The following is a 16,673-nucleotide window of genomic DNA, read 5'->3' as shown; positions in this document are numbered from 1 at the left end:
TAGAAGGTTATTTGCGAAAGTTTATTAAAAAACTTTCGCTTGTTGACCCTTTCTTAAAAATTTTTGAAAATTTTCTAAGTGTTGGGAAGGGGTATTTGCGAGAGTTTATTGGAAAATTTTAGCTTTGACCCTGGAAAGGGTTATTTGCGAAAAAAATTTCAAAAACTTTCGCTTTTGACCCTGGAAGGGTTATTTGCAAAGTTTATTAGCAAACTTTCGTTTTTTGACCCATTTCTTAAGAAAATTTGAAAAATTTCTAAGTGTTGGGAAGGGGGATTTGTGAAGTTTATTAGAAAACTTTCGTTTTTGACCCTGGGAAGGTTATTTGCGAAATTTTTTCAGAACTTTCGTTTTTTGACCCTGAACGGGTTATTTGCGAAAGTTTATTAAAAACTTTCACTTTGACTCTTCCTTAAAAAATCTGAAAATATTTCTAAGTGTTTGGGAGGGGGTATTTGTGAAAGTTTATTAGAAAACTTTTGTTTTTGACCCTTGAGAATGGTTATTTGCGTAAGTTTTTCAGAAATTTTCGATTTTGACCATGGAAGGGTTATTTGCGAAAGTTTTCTATTTGGGAAAGTTTATTAGAAAACTTTCGCTTTTGACCCTACCTACGAAAATCTGAAAAAAATTTAAGTGTTGGAAAAAGGTATTTGCGAAAGTTTAATTGGAAAAGGGAATTGTTAGCCCATTTCGAAGCCCCTCGGCTAGGTATCCTCATGCAACATCATCTCCACGCCATTGGATTTGGACATCATCGTCCCCAAGCTTCCCGTGACTACGGGACACTTGTATCACTGCAAACAGAGTTGACCCCGAGTTTTAGTCTACCCAGTTACCGGTAGAAAATATAATAGTTTGTTGTGTTGTTTTTAGGTCTAAGTTTTTATTAAAAAAATTATTATTTTTTATAAAATTTGTAAATATAACTAAATAAAACTATTAAGTTTGTATCTTAAATCACTAAATTATAACCTTTTATGTTTAAAGAATCATAATTTAATTAAATATTTAGTGTTTTATTAAATAAGTTGCCTTGTTGCCCGAGGACTTACCTGACTATGACAGTCACAGTCGATTAGAGGACATCATCAATAATAATGACTCTTATATTCGACATCATCAATAATAGTGACTCTTATATGCGCTTGAATTTAGGGGTATTGTTATTGTGATATATGCTGAATAAAAAACACATTTTATATATTATAGAGGAACTAAGTATCGTGAATAAAAATATTCATTTTATATATTATGGTGATGCTTGTATAAAAGACTATATAATAGATTTTGTAGTTGTTTATTAAATTAACCCTGGCTAGTAAATCCAATCGAAGTCGAAGAAGATCAAACGTGCATTAAGATCATCATCTAAATGGACATTTTAACAAAACACTTAATAAACAGAGTGAAATAGTATTAATCTTGTTTAACACAATCGATATAGCCGACATTTCATTCCATTTTTAATGTAAAACGGTATTAACAGCAAAAATAAGAGATCAATTATATATGTGGTATTTCATGACATTGACAACCCCACAAACCTCTTACCACAATGAAGCTAACTACTAAAAGAAGTGACCAATTCTTCAGAAATCCTAAACTAAAGCAACCAAAGTTTTGTACAAGTAGAAAACTAGAATCTCGATATATCCTCCATTAATTGTAAAATCTAACCTAGATAAAACTATCCATGGATTTAGACTTGGGACTTGCTATTTGGAACTTCCTGTCACGTCCCATTTTTATGGGGTGCAAACATCGAGCCACGAGGTGTACTTCCATGATATTCCAGAATGCAAGTCTATGTAATCTGTGCTCAAGGGACTTGTGCACAGATACGAGGGACCGTGTGGGGAATGTTTTCAAGGAAGAGGTTTGAAGAGTATCATGCCAAGGTCGAACCGAGGACGGCCACGACTAAGGTGGGGGAGTATGTCACGGCCCATTAGAGTCACGACCCAATCCGGGGGATGTCGAGGCTCATTAAAGTCTTGGCCTGATAGTGCGCTAATCTTCTTAGCCAAGGAGAGAGGCCCAGTACCTACGTGGGCCCAGCGAATCTTCTAATCAAGGAAGAGATTGGAAGATAAATCTAATTAAGGAAGGGATTGGAAGATATATTCTAATAAAGGAAAGGATTATAATATATATTCTAATTAAGGAAGAGATTACAAGAGATATTCTAAATTAGGTAGGGATATTCTTGCTATGGAAGGAATATCTTAAATTAGTGTAATTAAATTGTAATTAGACGTAATTCCTAATTTAATGCGTGTAAATCCTATAAATACCCTGAAGGTATTCCATTGTAATTATCAAGCATTCTTTCAATATATTCTTATCTCAAGAGTTTTCTCTCTCTAAATTCTTTCTTGCGTTTGAGTTCTTCTTGCATTGTGTTTAGAAAGGCTTTCTAAGCCAGAATCAGGGTCGATTTAGCTTAGTGCCACACGGGTCGAATTTTAGTCCGTGACAAGTGGTATCAGAGCAATGTTGTATTTCCGCATTCAAGCTGCAAGAAATGGATTCACGAACTACCCGTCACTAAGGTTCCGACCGGCCAACATAAGGACAAGGGATCCAAGAGGGATAAGTCGTCGAGAGAGGTGCTGCCATGGAAGCGCGGGTGACCCGGCTTGAAGAAGGCATGAGCGATCACCAAGAAGCTCTCGAAGTGTTTAGCGCGGTGGCCGAGAAGGTGACGATGTTGGACGAGGGTGCTGAAAAGTTGGAGAATGAGTTAATGGGGATCATTAACGGTTCGAATCGTAGCATTCGTGACGGAAGTGCTAGGATTGGTTCGAGGGGAGGTTAATGACATCTGCCAGAAGGTGCTTGATCCAATCCAGGGAGAAGTCCATGTAATGGTTGAGACTCTCAAGAGGGAGATCCTTGGAGAGGCTAGAATCGATGGAAAGACGGATTGCGAGGAATGGAGGGGGAACATAGAGGTGCGGGCACCTCAACGGATGGATGTTCCTAAGCCAACTCCATTCAAAGGATCGAGGAGTGCAAGGGAAGTGGATGACTTCCTTTGGAACATGGAGAGGTACTTTCGAGCATCAAGCATACTTGATGATCGTGACAAGTTGGAGACAACACCTTTCTTCCTACAAGAGATGGCATTGCTGTGTGGAGGAGGCGAGAAGTGAGATATTGAACGAGGGACCTTGAGGATGGAAACATGGGAAAGACTTCAAGACCGAGTTCAAAACGCCAATTCTTTCCCAGAGAATGCCGAGTACGAAGCTAGGAAAAGTTGAGTCAACTTGTGCACAAATGGACCATTAAGGAGTTGTGAAGGAATTCCAGGAGTTGATGCTCGAGTTACCCAGTCTAACGGAACAGGAGGCCTGTTCGCGTTTGTTAACGACCTAAAGACTTGGGCACAGTTGGAGCCTGCAAAGGGCCAAGGTGCGGGACGTTTCCGAGGCAATAAACGGTTGCAGAAAGACTGATAGAGTTCAAAGTGTCTGTGGACAGGCCAAAGTTCATCAGGTATGATGAGGAAGAAGGTGGGGGAGACCGCCCACAAGACCAGGAGAAAGGTGGGGGAGACCGCCCATCTAAGAAGGGGCATGCACATAAAAACTCAGGGAGGCAAGCCGATGACTCGGGTAAGCCAATAACCTGTTATATTTGTGGTGCTCATAATCACATAAAGTTTTATGTGCCCGTTAAGGGGGAAAAGGTTGCAGCAGTTAAAGGAACTGAGTCATCTGATGAGGAAGAAGAGACTCAAATAGGATCCTTAAGACTGCTCAATGCTGTGAAGACTAGTGTTGCGAAGCCGGACAAGAGGACAAGGAGGGGCTCTTTGTTTGTGGAAGTTTGGATCGGGGAAAAACGCATCAAGAGCACTAGTAGACACAGGGGCTACGCACAACTTCATGCGAGGAGTAGCCAATGCGTTGGGTCTGCGGATCAGCCCAACAAGAGGGACGGTGAAGTCCTTCGATGTAGCCAAGCCGGTAAATGGGGAGGCTAGGAGAGTGCACACCAGGATCGGAGGCTGAATGGGACAGTCTCATTTACCTTGGTCCCATGGAAGACTACGACGTAGTGTTGGGACTAGAATGGTGCGATCAGGTAACGCGCTTGCATAATGCCTTATTCCGATTCTTTAATCATTTTGGATCACGGGAAGACTAGCGTGATTCCAACAAGGAGAGAATCAGAGGGAATAATCAGGTTCTCAGCGATGCGATTAGTTCGAGGTCGCAAACGTGGTAAAGAGACATTTGCCACTTTTGCCAAGATGGATGATGGGGGACTGGTCCAAGGGAAAAGAGGAAGTACCCGAGGAAGTCCAGATAGCGTGTGGCGAAGCCTTCGAGGGCTCAAGGCCAAAGACAACGCACAACCATTAGAACCACAAGGTTTGGCCACAGGCAACGTGGGCCAAAGTCAGTCTGCCTTCACTCGCACCAAGTCTGTGGGAAAAGAAGCAGATCGTGCTCAGGCATATTTAGAGGGAGACACCAAGAATATGAAGAGAAGGGCAAATCTAAGAGGGTGTGCAGTTAAGGAGGGGACGATGGAAAGAGGGAAGTTTCCCCTGCAACTGTTGAAGTCTATGCGGTATGTGCTCAAGGGGCTTGTGCGCAGATTCAAGAGACTGTGTTAAATCGAGAGATGTGTGGGAAACATCTTATATCGGTTAAGTCTGGCGACCATAAGTGCACCCAATGTCGTGACGTGCAAAGGGGGAGGAAGAGCGCGCAGGGGGACGCCAGAAAGAAGATCACCATGCACCGTCTAGGGTCGTGCCGAGGACGGCCACGACTTAGGTGGGGGAGGGTATGTCACGTCCCATTTTTATGGGTGCAAACATCGAGCCACGAGGTGTACTTCCATGATATTCCAAATGCAAGTCTATGTAAGTCTGTGCTCAAGGGACTTGTGCACAGATACGATGGACCGTGTGGGATGTTTCAAGGAAGAGTGTTGAAGAGTATCATGCCAAGGTCGAACCGAGACGGCCACGACTAAGGTGGGGGGAGTATGTCACGGCCCATTAGAGTCACGACCCAATCCGGGGGATGTCGAGGCTCATTAAAGTCTTGGCCTGATAGGCGCTAATCTTCTTAGCCAAGGAGAGGCCGCATTTACCTACGTGGGCCCAGCGAATCTTCTAATCAAGGAAGAGATTGGAAGATAATCTAATTAAGAAGGGATTGGAAGATATATTCTAATCAAGGAAAGGATTATAATATATATTCTAATAATGGAAGAGATTACAAGAGATATTCTAAATTAGGTGAGGGATAGTCTTGCTATGGAAGGAATATCTTAAATTAGTGTAATTAAATTGTAATTAGACGTAATTCCTAATTTAATGCGTGTAAGTCCTATAAATACCCTGAAGGTATTCCATTGTAATTATCAAGCATTCTTTCAATATATTCTTATTCTCAAGAGTTTCTCTCTCTAAATTCTTTCTTGCGTTTGAGTTCTTCTTGCATTGTGTTTAGAAAGGCTTTCTAAGCCAGAATCAGGGTCGATTTAGCTTAGTGCCACACGGGTCGAATTTTAGCCCGTGACATTCCGCTACTGTTCTTCAAAACCCATATTGGTCCACTAGATGTGCATAAATCATTCATGACCTGGAGTAAATTGAACAAAGAGTGGGAATGGTGATGACACTTAATATTGGCGAATTTATAGATTATACATCTGTGATGGATGAATTTTGTTTGGCAAAATTGTGATTTCATGATTTGTTACATTATTAAATTGGTTATTTAAAAAAATATACAAAGTTAAAGTTGGGCAAAATATGATGATAATAAGAATTCTTATCTGACCATTGGTATTCATTGGGAGTAACATCTCTGCCAAGTTGTATTTTTGCAGCTTCCATAATGGTTGCTTTCCTAAGCTTTGCATTTGCTCCTTCAACAATAAGAAGACCAATGACAACATTCCTGTAGAAAGCAACGAGTAATAATTAACTTGTTCCATAATCACCAGATCAATAGTGTCCATAATAAGAGAAATTTCAACTAACCTGAAAGAATCATACTCAGGGTGATCATATGATGTCTTGGAACATAAACCACCATGAATATCTATATAAAAGGTTTCTCCCAACCCTTAAAAGCGTCGCCAAAAACTGTCACCAGACGCTTATTCTAAGCGTCGCCGAAAGCAGGGTGGGCGTATGTTTTACGACACTATTTAAGCGTCGGTAATATTAATTTAAGGGTTGGCAAAAGACAAAGTAGATTTAACAACGCTTATTTAAGCGTTGCTAATATTATTTCAAACGTCGCCAAAAAGCCTATACTTTTTTTAATTAATTTTAATTTTTTTAGATGTTATTTGAATATTTTAATTTCTTTTATAAATCATATGAAAACACCATAATTCAAATATAATAAAGAAATTCAATAATTAATTAAAAAACATTAATTAATTAACTTAAATCTATTTGTTAGACAATAATAGTCCATAATGAAACATATAAACAATGAAACAGGAAAAAAAAATACAGCATTCCAACAATTAATAGTATGATGGCTTAATTGTTTCATTGTACCCATGAATAATCACCTACAAAAAAAAACATGTGGTACCAAATATATATAAAATTAAAATTAAAATTATAAGTACTAAAATAAAAATTTAAAGATTGAGCTACTTGAGTAACAATCCCTTTTAAGTGGCAAAAACATACCATTCAACGTCGTCATTCAACACAATTTTAACTTTGTACCAATCGAAAACTTGTCTAGTTCATGACCATATCCATTTGGTGGTACCTGATCAAAGATATAATAGTGAAACAACAAGCAAGAGACAATAGTAAGCAATCTATAAACAAATTGCTTTACTAAAACTTGTTCTTAACAAAACAATATAGGTATTGTAGGAAGACACATATGTAGGGGATCAGGTCAAGAGAATGCACTAACATTATTTTATAACTAGAAAAGAGAGATATTTTGAGAACTATAAAAGGGAAATATTTAGTTTTTTTCCATTTGTGATTTGTGATTGATTTGAAATGTGTAGTGGAGATAACATAATCATTAATCAACAATGTAGCTAGTTAGTATAAAAAATTGACAAAAAAATGACAAAAAATGCAAGTTAAGGCATATATGTAACTACCCTTTTTTGGTATTTATTTTATACGAGTAAGTGAAGACACCTCTATTTTTTTAAATGCTACAAATGCTCTATTGTCACACTAATTATTTTTCAGACATGACCACTTGGAAAATGTAAATAATAATAAGTTACAAAACTAATTAATTCAACAAACCACTTATCAGTTCATTAATATTTTTTTATATAAGAGACCAAGGTTTTTTCAAAGATCTTACCAATACACCGTTTACCTCCTAATGACTTCCGCAAGTTTTACGATATTCGGATGTTTCATTTGTTTAGTGACTACAAATTTAAGAGAATATTAGATTCAAACATCAATATAAATTAGAAGTATGAACAAAATCGATGAATTACATACCTTAACTTCCCTCAAATTAAGACATTCTTCTTAGGAGTAATATTTTTTCTTCTTTTATTGATATCAACCTACACAAACATACACCATCTGAATAATAATAAAAAATATCTAGTTAAAATATATTTATGTTTCAACACTAGAATTTTACACTAATTTTACTAGATACTCACCAGACATTACCAAATGTTCCATCACCAAGATCTAGAAAAAAATAATAAAAATAATCTCACCTCTACATTATTCAGATACCAACTACTCAAACCTTCTTCAATGCTTATTTATTCCAAAAAAATTATATGACCAGCAATTAATTTGATCTGTAAAAACCGAAGACTTTAATAAATCTGCATACTTATTTGGATGAATCCATGTTTTAATTTTCAACCACAATATAAGTGGATTTGTGATAGAATTTCTTAACATATTTAGTCAAAATAAAATAGTTATCTTGCGTATGGTAGATATAAATAAAAAAAAAAATTAAATTTAAATTTACTCCTACAAATATATGAAATGGTAAAAAAACATTGGATTTATGAATACCTTTTATACACTCCAATCTTGAAAAATTCCGAGTATAAATCCACATGCCATGTCACACTCAATTCCTTATAAGAAAAATAAAATTCAATTTCATTACCGAAATATTCAATCATAATGCACATATTTCCATATATGACATAAAAAAAAATGAACAAGTAAGAAAACTTTAGACATACTTATATTTTATAATTGTAATACAGATTTTAAATTATCTATATAGGATTGAACACGAAATCTACTAACAAACGAGAAAAACCAGCATTTTTTGCGGAACGAAATTATGAGAGGAAGTATGTCAATAAGCAGAGATTAAAAATGCAGAATTTTCATAAGAATTAACACTGTCATGAGAATATATAGTAGCCTTTCTAATTTTGAGGGTTTTCTTTTATGTTTCAGAAAACTGGCATAGAAATACTACAACTGTAGTGCCGGACCAAATTAGGGAATGTCCATTCCATCCTTATGTATTAAGCCCTTTTTTTTTCTTCAAGGCCCATTATAATTTGCTAATATTCAACAATCCTATGAATTATGTCTAATAATTCCAATTCCATGGGCTCATAGTCTAAACCTATATTCAAGAAAGGGGAACACAGTAAATCATCATTTATATAGGCAAAATACCACCTTCAACATAGATACAAGCACAATTATTTCAAATAAGAAAAGAAAATAAGTGGTAGAAAAATACCTTAAGTAGATTCATTTCTGCACAAGTGGAAGATGTCTCGAAGGCTCCCTTTGTCAGCCAACAAAGATTACAATTTATTTATTGTGCTTGCATCTTTTCTTAGTTAACAACATCTTCTTCAATTCCTTGTTTTATATCATTAATCTCATCAGCCTTATTATTATCTAACCATAGAACAAAGACATGGAAGATAATAATAATAAATCAATTCCATCCATTACCAGTAAATTGCATTTGTCCTGAACGGAACACATGAAAAACAGAGCAAATAAATAATAGATTGGCGAAGAAGAATAGCACCTCGTTTCAAATATCCAGCAGCAAAGAGATCCTTGAAGTAATGCACAATAACAAGGTTTGGATCTTCAATTCACAGTCCAAGAACAATACACTATGTTTATTTTTTCTTGCTCGGTCACATATTCAAAATGAAAAGTACAGTAATGACAACGGAACGAAAGCGAGTATTCTTCTTCTTCATTTTGTTTGTTAATCAGAAACAATCAACCTTAGGCAACCTAAAATATTACAACACTTAACAATTCTCGCTCCTGAAAGCACTTTGATTGAAGCGAGAGCTCATAATGAGAGGTTTGATAGCCTTCTTCAAGAAAAAAAGCCTAGTCTAAAGATTAAAGAAAGAAATCTAAAGCCTAGTCTAATAATTCTGAATAACAAAATCTAAAGCCTACTTTTCTCTACTGTGTCCACTTTGTTCGATGTACTTACTAAAACTCACAATTGTTGTAGAATAAAAATATTAATGAATTATAATTTGACTCCACATATAAATACTAGGTGGATAGTTTGGTCCCATATATCTTACTTTTCAAGAAGTTTTTTTCTTATAATAGAATTTTTCTGGAAATTTGAAGAATACGAATTCATTTGAAAACATCTTTTCTCACACCCGGATGTGGATCTACAAGGGATGACGTTTTAAAATGGAAAAATAAACACAGAGATCTGAAGTGGGTACATTTTCGAAACTTGTTGATTAATGTGCAGGAGGAATATCTTGTTCTATAAAGCTTTCTAAAGCTTTCATTTTCTTCAGCACTTCAATCTTTGTAGACGCCCTGTTAAAACTGGCACATACCAACACATCAACACTACTAATTACTAGAAGAAGTACAAAAATGGAAGCATTAGTTTGTTTTCATACACAACCAGAGTTGTCTCTTCCTTATTCTGAAATATATCTCCGTCCTATAATAGTATATTTGTAATGAAGTGCATCCATACTAGACATACTCAAAGCTCGAATTGGGGTCACATACCTGTTCAAGGTTTCCCGTTCCATTCCATTCACATAGATATATCCAAAAGCCCTTTGGTCTGTAGAAAAAAAGAGAGCATAATCTTCCTGACCAAAAAGAAATCTGTAACTAGGCTGGTTGGGTTGTACATAAGTTTCTTTCTATTGATATGAGCCAAGTAATTTACTGAATCTTACAATACACAATCATAGACATTGTAGAAATATCCAGCCTATAAAGAATGCAATCATGTCAAACACACAATGATATCTCCCTTCTTCAACTACAAATCCATTTTAACCAACTAGATCTTACTAACATACACTTCAAAAACAAAACGAAAAACACAGTAACCAACATACCTGATGGCTTAGTGGTGCTATTGGAGTGAAGACCTGCAATTTAAGAAATGAAAAGAAAGAATATCTAAGTAGGAGAAATAAACGTATTGAGATTCTAACAATGCACCCTAAGTGGATGTTCTTCACAGTAGGAAACAAAACAAATTGCGTAACTTTATAATAGAAATTTTCTAAGCACAACAAAACTTAATAATATAAATTTTCTGATAACGAAATCATTTGGAAAGATCTTTTCTCCTCCGGATGTGGATCTAGAAGGATGACATTTGAAAACGGAAAATAAACACAAAGATCCTGAAGTTATACCTTTTTGAAGATCGGTGAGTGAAGAAATAAATTTAAGGTTTCTCAGCATAGATTGTGAGCTATTAAGAACGAATACACAGCTGGAGAACAAATGCTTTCCTTGGAACGAATGCTCTGATCGTTGCTTGATAATTGATCCGTCAGCAATCGAGTAGATACATGGATTCGAATGTAGATGGTTTTGGGAGGGTTTGCGGTAGAAGAATGGATTAGAAGAGATTCAAAGAAAGAAAGAGTGTAGAAAAAGAGAGAAGAGAGATTAGAGGGATCTAGACTTAGAGAGAGAAGTGGATATGAAATTAGTGAGAAACCCTATCACCCCTCATCTTAAAAATGACCCGCGAGATCTTACCCTGTCCGAACATATAACCCGCGAAAAAAATAAAATAAAATAAATAAATAATTATAAAGGTTGGCAAAACCATTTTTCTTTAATACTTTTACCGACCCTTATTAAGCAGTGGTAATTATGGGTCACCATAGATATATTTTGTTGTAGTGATAGCAACTTGCCCAATCATTTCCACAAGTTCAGATCGAGGGCGTCAACACCATTTGCTGCAGCTAATGCTTCCTTAGCCATCCCTTTGGACGAGTAGATTCTGAAACTGCCATTTCACGCAGACGTTGGCAAATCTGTTGAAAGCTGCCCAGGACAAAATAAACCCTTCAAATGTCAATTCCTTTCATTTGAAGTTATTCTTTTCTTTTGCATTTGGGATTAGAATGATGTAAATGATTGGAGTTATGTGGTGTTTGGGATTATTGAAAAAATCCCAAATAACCAAACCCAAAGTTTAACACAAGCTTAAGATAAAAAACAAAACAAAAAATGACTATCGGAATTCCTAAATCATACCTGCAATGTTTGTGTGTCTGAAAAAAGTTTATTGAGAGCTTTTGGGAAGCGCTTCTCGTGTCTCATTTGACATTGTAGTCTTGGAGGGCGGCTCTAGCTGGATTATTTGTCAATTATTTTTTTTATCAACTAGATATATTCTTAAATAAGATAAAAAAAAATAATACTTATTACTAAAGTCGTGATTTAATATAATAGTATGAAATTTGATTCTTAAAAGAGATCTAAAGAATCTAATTTTTTTTTATAAACGAATAAATAAAATAATAAAAGAACTACATATGAAAAATAAAATTTTAATATTTAACATAAACAAAGATATACATTTATTAACAAAATTTTATAACATAACATACAATGGGTTTACAAATTGCCAGCAAAAATTAAAAAAACACATGAATGGAGAGAAATAAAAAAAAAATTAATTTAATAATTAAATTAAATTTATATTAATATAAAAGAGTAAAAATGTTTTACATTTTATACAACTTTTTATACTATTAACCAAACACGCAATTATAAAATCTATACAATTTATAACCCTTTTATACTTTCAACAAAATACAAATAACATAGATAAACTTATACCTCTTACAATTATACTCATTTACAATTTATACCTTACAATTAATACTTATATAACTAATACTATTTAATCGATGCCACCATAGTAAATTATAACATTTGTTTGGTTAGTTAGAATTTATATTTACAGTCATATTTATGTATAAATTTATACCAATTTATACAATTTATACCTTGAAAGAATTTATACCTTGAAAGGAGTATAATATAGTACCTATTTAACAAGTTACAAAAATATATAAACTTTTATAAAATTTAAGATTCCTCTTTTCCTCTTTAATTTTATAAAATTATAATTTCTTTATTATATTTTAAAATATAATAATATAATAATAAATTATAACTAAATATTTATTTATATTTAAATGGGGTTTAATTTTATAATTTAATAATAATAATAAATACTTAATTATTATTTTTATTTTTATTTTGATTTTTAAATTTTATATATATTTTTTTTATCTTTGTATACAAACCATTATATTATAAAAATTTAAGTGTGACAATTGTATATTTAATTAAATATAAAATTTATTTTAAAAAACTAATAATGTTAATTAAAAATAATAATCATATATACAATTAATTTATTGAATAAAAGTTTTATTCAATTATGAATAAATTATATTTATAATTAATTAATTATGATATTATAATTTATAACAACTTATATCTATATATAATTGTATTTTTGAATTAATTTATAATTATACTATTTAATTTCAAATATTATTTATTTTTATAAATTTATTATTATTAATATTTTATTTTATACAAACAATTAATCTTTTTCAATTATACAAATATTTATAATAATACATAATTTTAAAATAATATTAAATATTAATTAATCTATAAATATATTTTATTTATATAAAAATATAAATTAAATTATAAGAAATTATATATAAAATAATATTTGTATCTAAAAACTTTTATTTTTAATATTCGTTAATAGTATTTTTATTTTGAAATACATTTATATGATAATTAGATATTAGTTTCTTTTATTAACTTTAATATAAATAATAATACAAACTACATATAAGATAAATAATAATTAAAAATTATATAAATATAAGAATAAAATAATTTTTTACATTTCTTACTATTTTTTTACACCACCAACAATACACAAAATAATAAATCTATATAATTTTACTCTCAATCAAACACAAATAATCTATATAATTTATACCTTCTAATATCTCATTACAATTTATACCTCGTCACACCTTGTACCTATATAATTAATGCCGCGTATCAAATATACCGAAGTGTATAAAAGCTACCAAATGTACATGATACCTTAAAATAAAAAATAAAAAATCATAAAAATTCTCCTATCGTTCCAATATAAAGTCTAACAACATACTAATTAATATCGACCATTAACTTATTAACACAATATTATATAAAAAATACCAAACTTCTAAACATAATTTTTAATTCTCTTATTTAATAAAAATTAATTTATAATATACAAAAACAAATCAAAGTACAACTATTTTAAAAGTACTACTAAACATAGCTCTATATAATCTAAGAATTGCATTTTTATTTCAAACAGTAAGCTAAATCTAAGAATCAGGGAACACTGAAAGATGTATTTTATCCGTTTTTTATAATTTTGGAATTTTTAAATTAATTTATAAATTTTATTATGAATAGAATTATAATGTGTTATAATAAAAGCAAATCAAATTTATATGAAATTCAACGTAAATTAAATTGGTGAAATTGATTCAAAAATATAATTTGAAAATTCTTTGATGATCATTAAAAAAAATATTATTAATTTCTAGTATAACTTACCTAGTTAGATATTATTATCAATTGTAAAACCTTAGTATTAAATTGTAAATGCTTTAATTATTTTTGGAAACGGTTATTCCCTAATGAAGAGGAGACGTTAAGGTAAATGAAGAAGCAAGTAATGTAAACCGTTGAATCAATTGATAATTTTATTTAATGGTTTAACTTTTCAAAAATATAAAATCTCTCGTCTCTAATTTAAAGCTCACTTCATCCTCTTATCATTCCACACTCTAGAATCTCAAAAGTCAATTTCTTATATTGTGAATGTTCTTCGCAAGATATTTTCCTTTCAAACTCGGTGATAGTTCATGTACGTTGATCAAGTTCGATGCTTAGTGATTCCAGTGCAGAATCACTACTATATTCGTTGTACCCTATGAGATAGTCATTTGCCATAAACTCAATCACAAATGGGAGACGATGAAACTGTTTTAAAGAAATACGCTAAACACATGTATCGAATTAATTAACCACTTATTTAGTGATATCGTTCTTCATATATTTTAGTTTCTTTTACTTATTTATAGCATCATTTTATATATATATATTATGTAATTTATAAATAAAGTAGATAATATATAACCTATAAACCATACACGACCTCCATTCAATCCATGCCGATTTCTAAAATATTTGGTAAAAAAGTCATTTCAAATCATTCACTTAATTTTCTCCTGTCAAAATATTTACTTAATACATTTTAAATCACTATCATTTTTTTTTCATCTAACTTTTAAATAAGTCATAACTTATGATAAATGCAGGTTTTAAAATGTACTTAACTGTTTTTTTTTTTTGTTGGGGTTTAAGGTAAATTTGTGATCTTATCAAATTATAGATTAAATTTAATGGTTCTAGCTAGTGTTTTTAAAAATAAAATATACATACACAGCACACGTTTACATTTTAAAAGACAACAATCATTGAATTGATTTGTATAATTTATTAACTTTATTTTCTTATGAGGTCCAGACATTATTGTTTTCCATATCAAAGATGAAATAAGACTCTTTTGGGTCTTTATTTAGAGAAGAATTGAAGAACCATGAAGAGAACCTTATAAGGCTCTGGAATTGAGTTAATTCCCTTTCTTTGGTTTTGTGGCATGGATCCCGCCCTCCTTGTGACATGCGCCTCTCCTGCTATCGCCCTCTTGATTGGGACATTCTTAGTGTCTCTAGTGGTATGTATTTCAGTCGACATTACCACCCTTATTCAGTAGACAATAACCATCATTAATATCAGGTTAGGATGCCACACTTAATCTCCAACTTCGCCATTGATAAAAAGAGAAACAAATATGTTCAAAGGGATCTACTAAAACTTATATTGATAGAGTGTGAGAGAGATAAGGAGGATTCATCTTATAAATACAAGAGATAATAGAGTAAGAGAGTATAGATTTCAACAATATTTGTTTTTTTAAAGTAGATTTCAAGAAATATTAGTTTTCTTTAAATAAAAATTTGTATTTATAATAAATTAATAAGTCATAACTAGGGGTGTAAACGAGCCGAGCCGAGCTCAACTTCCCTGGCTCGAGTTCGGTTCGACTCATTGTTATTGGCTCGGCCGAGCTAAGCTTGAACTCGTCTCGATCATATAACTATAGGCTTGAATTCGGCTCGAAAGGCTCAAACTTTAATATATTTATATATTAATTTTTTATATTAAAAAATATATATATAATGGAAGTCGAGAATCCATTCATCAAATCGTACAACCCTCTGTGTATTTTTTTTGTTTTACTCTTCGTAACTCTTACTCAACCACGACTTGGTTCACTTAAGAATGGACGTATTGGTTCACATAAGAATACATGTAGAATACCTAAAGAAGTTATTAATTTTCAAGCAAGTTTGAGAAAATAAAGTCGTGTATTTTATTTGAAATGACTTGAAAACATATTAGACTCTATTATGTTTATTTTCAAAAATAAAATATTTTACAATGAAATAAAAATAATTTTATATCTTATAAAATATAATATAGTAAGATTGCATATATTAAATAATATTACAGTATAAGTATTAAATATATTTTAAGTATATATTTTGATTTAATTTTTAAAAATTATATTTCTATAATTAAATTAATATCAAATTTATATATTTTTTTTATAATTTATAAGTATTTTATAATATATATATATTAATTTATAAATATATTTTGATATATCTTGATAAAATAAAATATGTTATATCTTATAAAATATAATATATTGAGATTGCGTATAATAAATTATATTACAGCACAATTATATTTTGATTTGATTTTCAAAAATTATGTTGTTATAATTATAATTATATCAAATTTATCTTATAAGTGTTATATAACATATATTTTTTATTTATAAGTATATTTTGGGAGTTCCATAATCTATAAACTCATAGATAGTATTATGTGTATATATATGTATCAAATTTTGATTTAAAAAATAAATTAAAAATAATATATGATTAGGCTCGAAAAAGCTCGACGAGTCATCAAACGAGTCTTACCTAAGCTCGAATTTGATTTTGACCGAACTCGAATCAAACTTTGACCGAGCAACTCACGAGCAACTCACAAGCGACTCGGCTCATTTACACCATTAGCTCATATATAATACTTTTAACCAAATAAATAAATTTGTTTAATTTATTTATAATAATATAATTTTTGAAAATCATATCAAAATATATTTATACTGAAATATTATTCAATATATAACATCTCTACATTATCAATAGGATTAAAAAAATCCAACCAAATTTTCAATCTC

General features: G+C 31.6%; 1 long non-coding RNA gene across 1 annotated transcript; it reads right to left on the bottom strand.

Annotated features, from left to right (window-relative positions):
• Positions 1-1,567: 1,567 nt before the first annotated feature.
• On the bottom strand, positions 1,568-5,624 carry LOC124937635. Its single transcript, XR_007099381.1, has 2 exons — positions 5,551-5,624; positions 1,568-1,728 (listed from the first exon to the last, which is right to left on the bottom strand). It is a non-coding gene; the product is annotated as an uncharacterized LOC124937635 (long non-coding RNA).
• Between the last annotated feature and the right edge of the window lie 11,049 nt (positions 5,625-16,673).

Source organism: Impatiens glandulifera, chromosome 5 (genome assembly GCF_907164915.1).
Source record: "Impatiens glandulifera chromosome 5, dImpGla2.1, whole genome shotgun sequence".
Classification (NCBI taxonomy): domain Eukaryota; kingdom Viridiplantae; phylum Streptophyta; class Magnoliopsida; order Ericales; family Balsaminaceae; genus Impatiens; species Impatiens glandulifera.
This window is presented reverse-complemented; position numbering and strand designations above follow the sequence as displayed.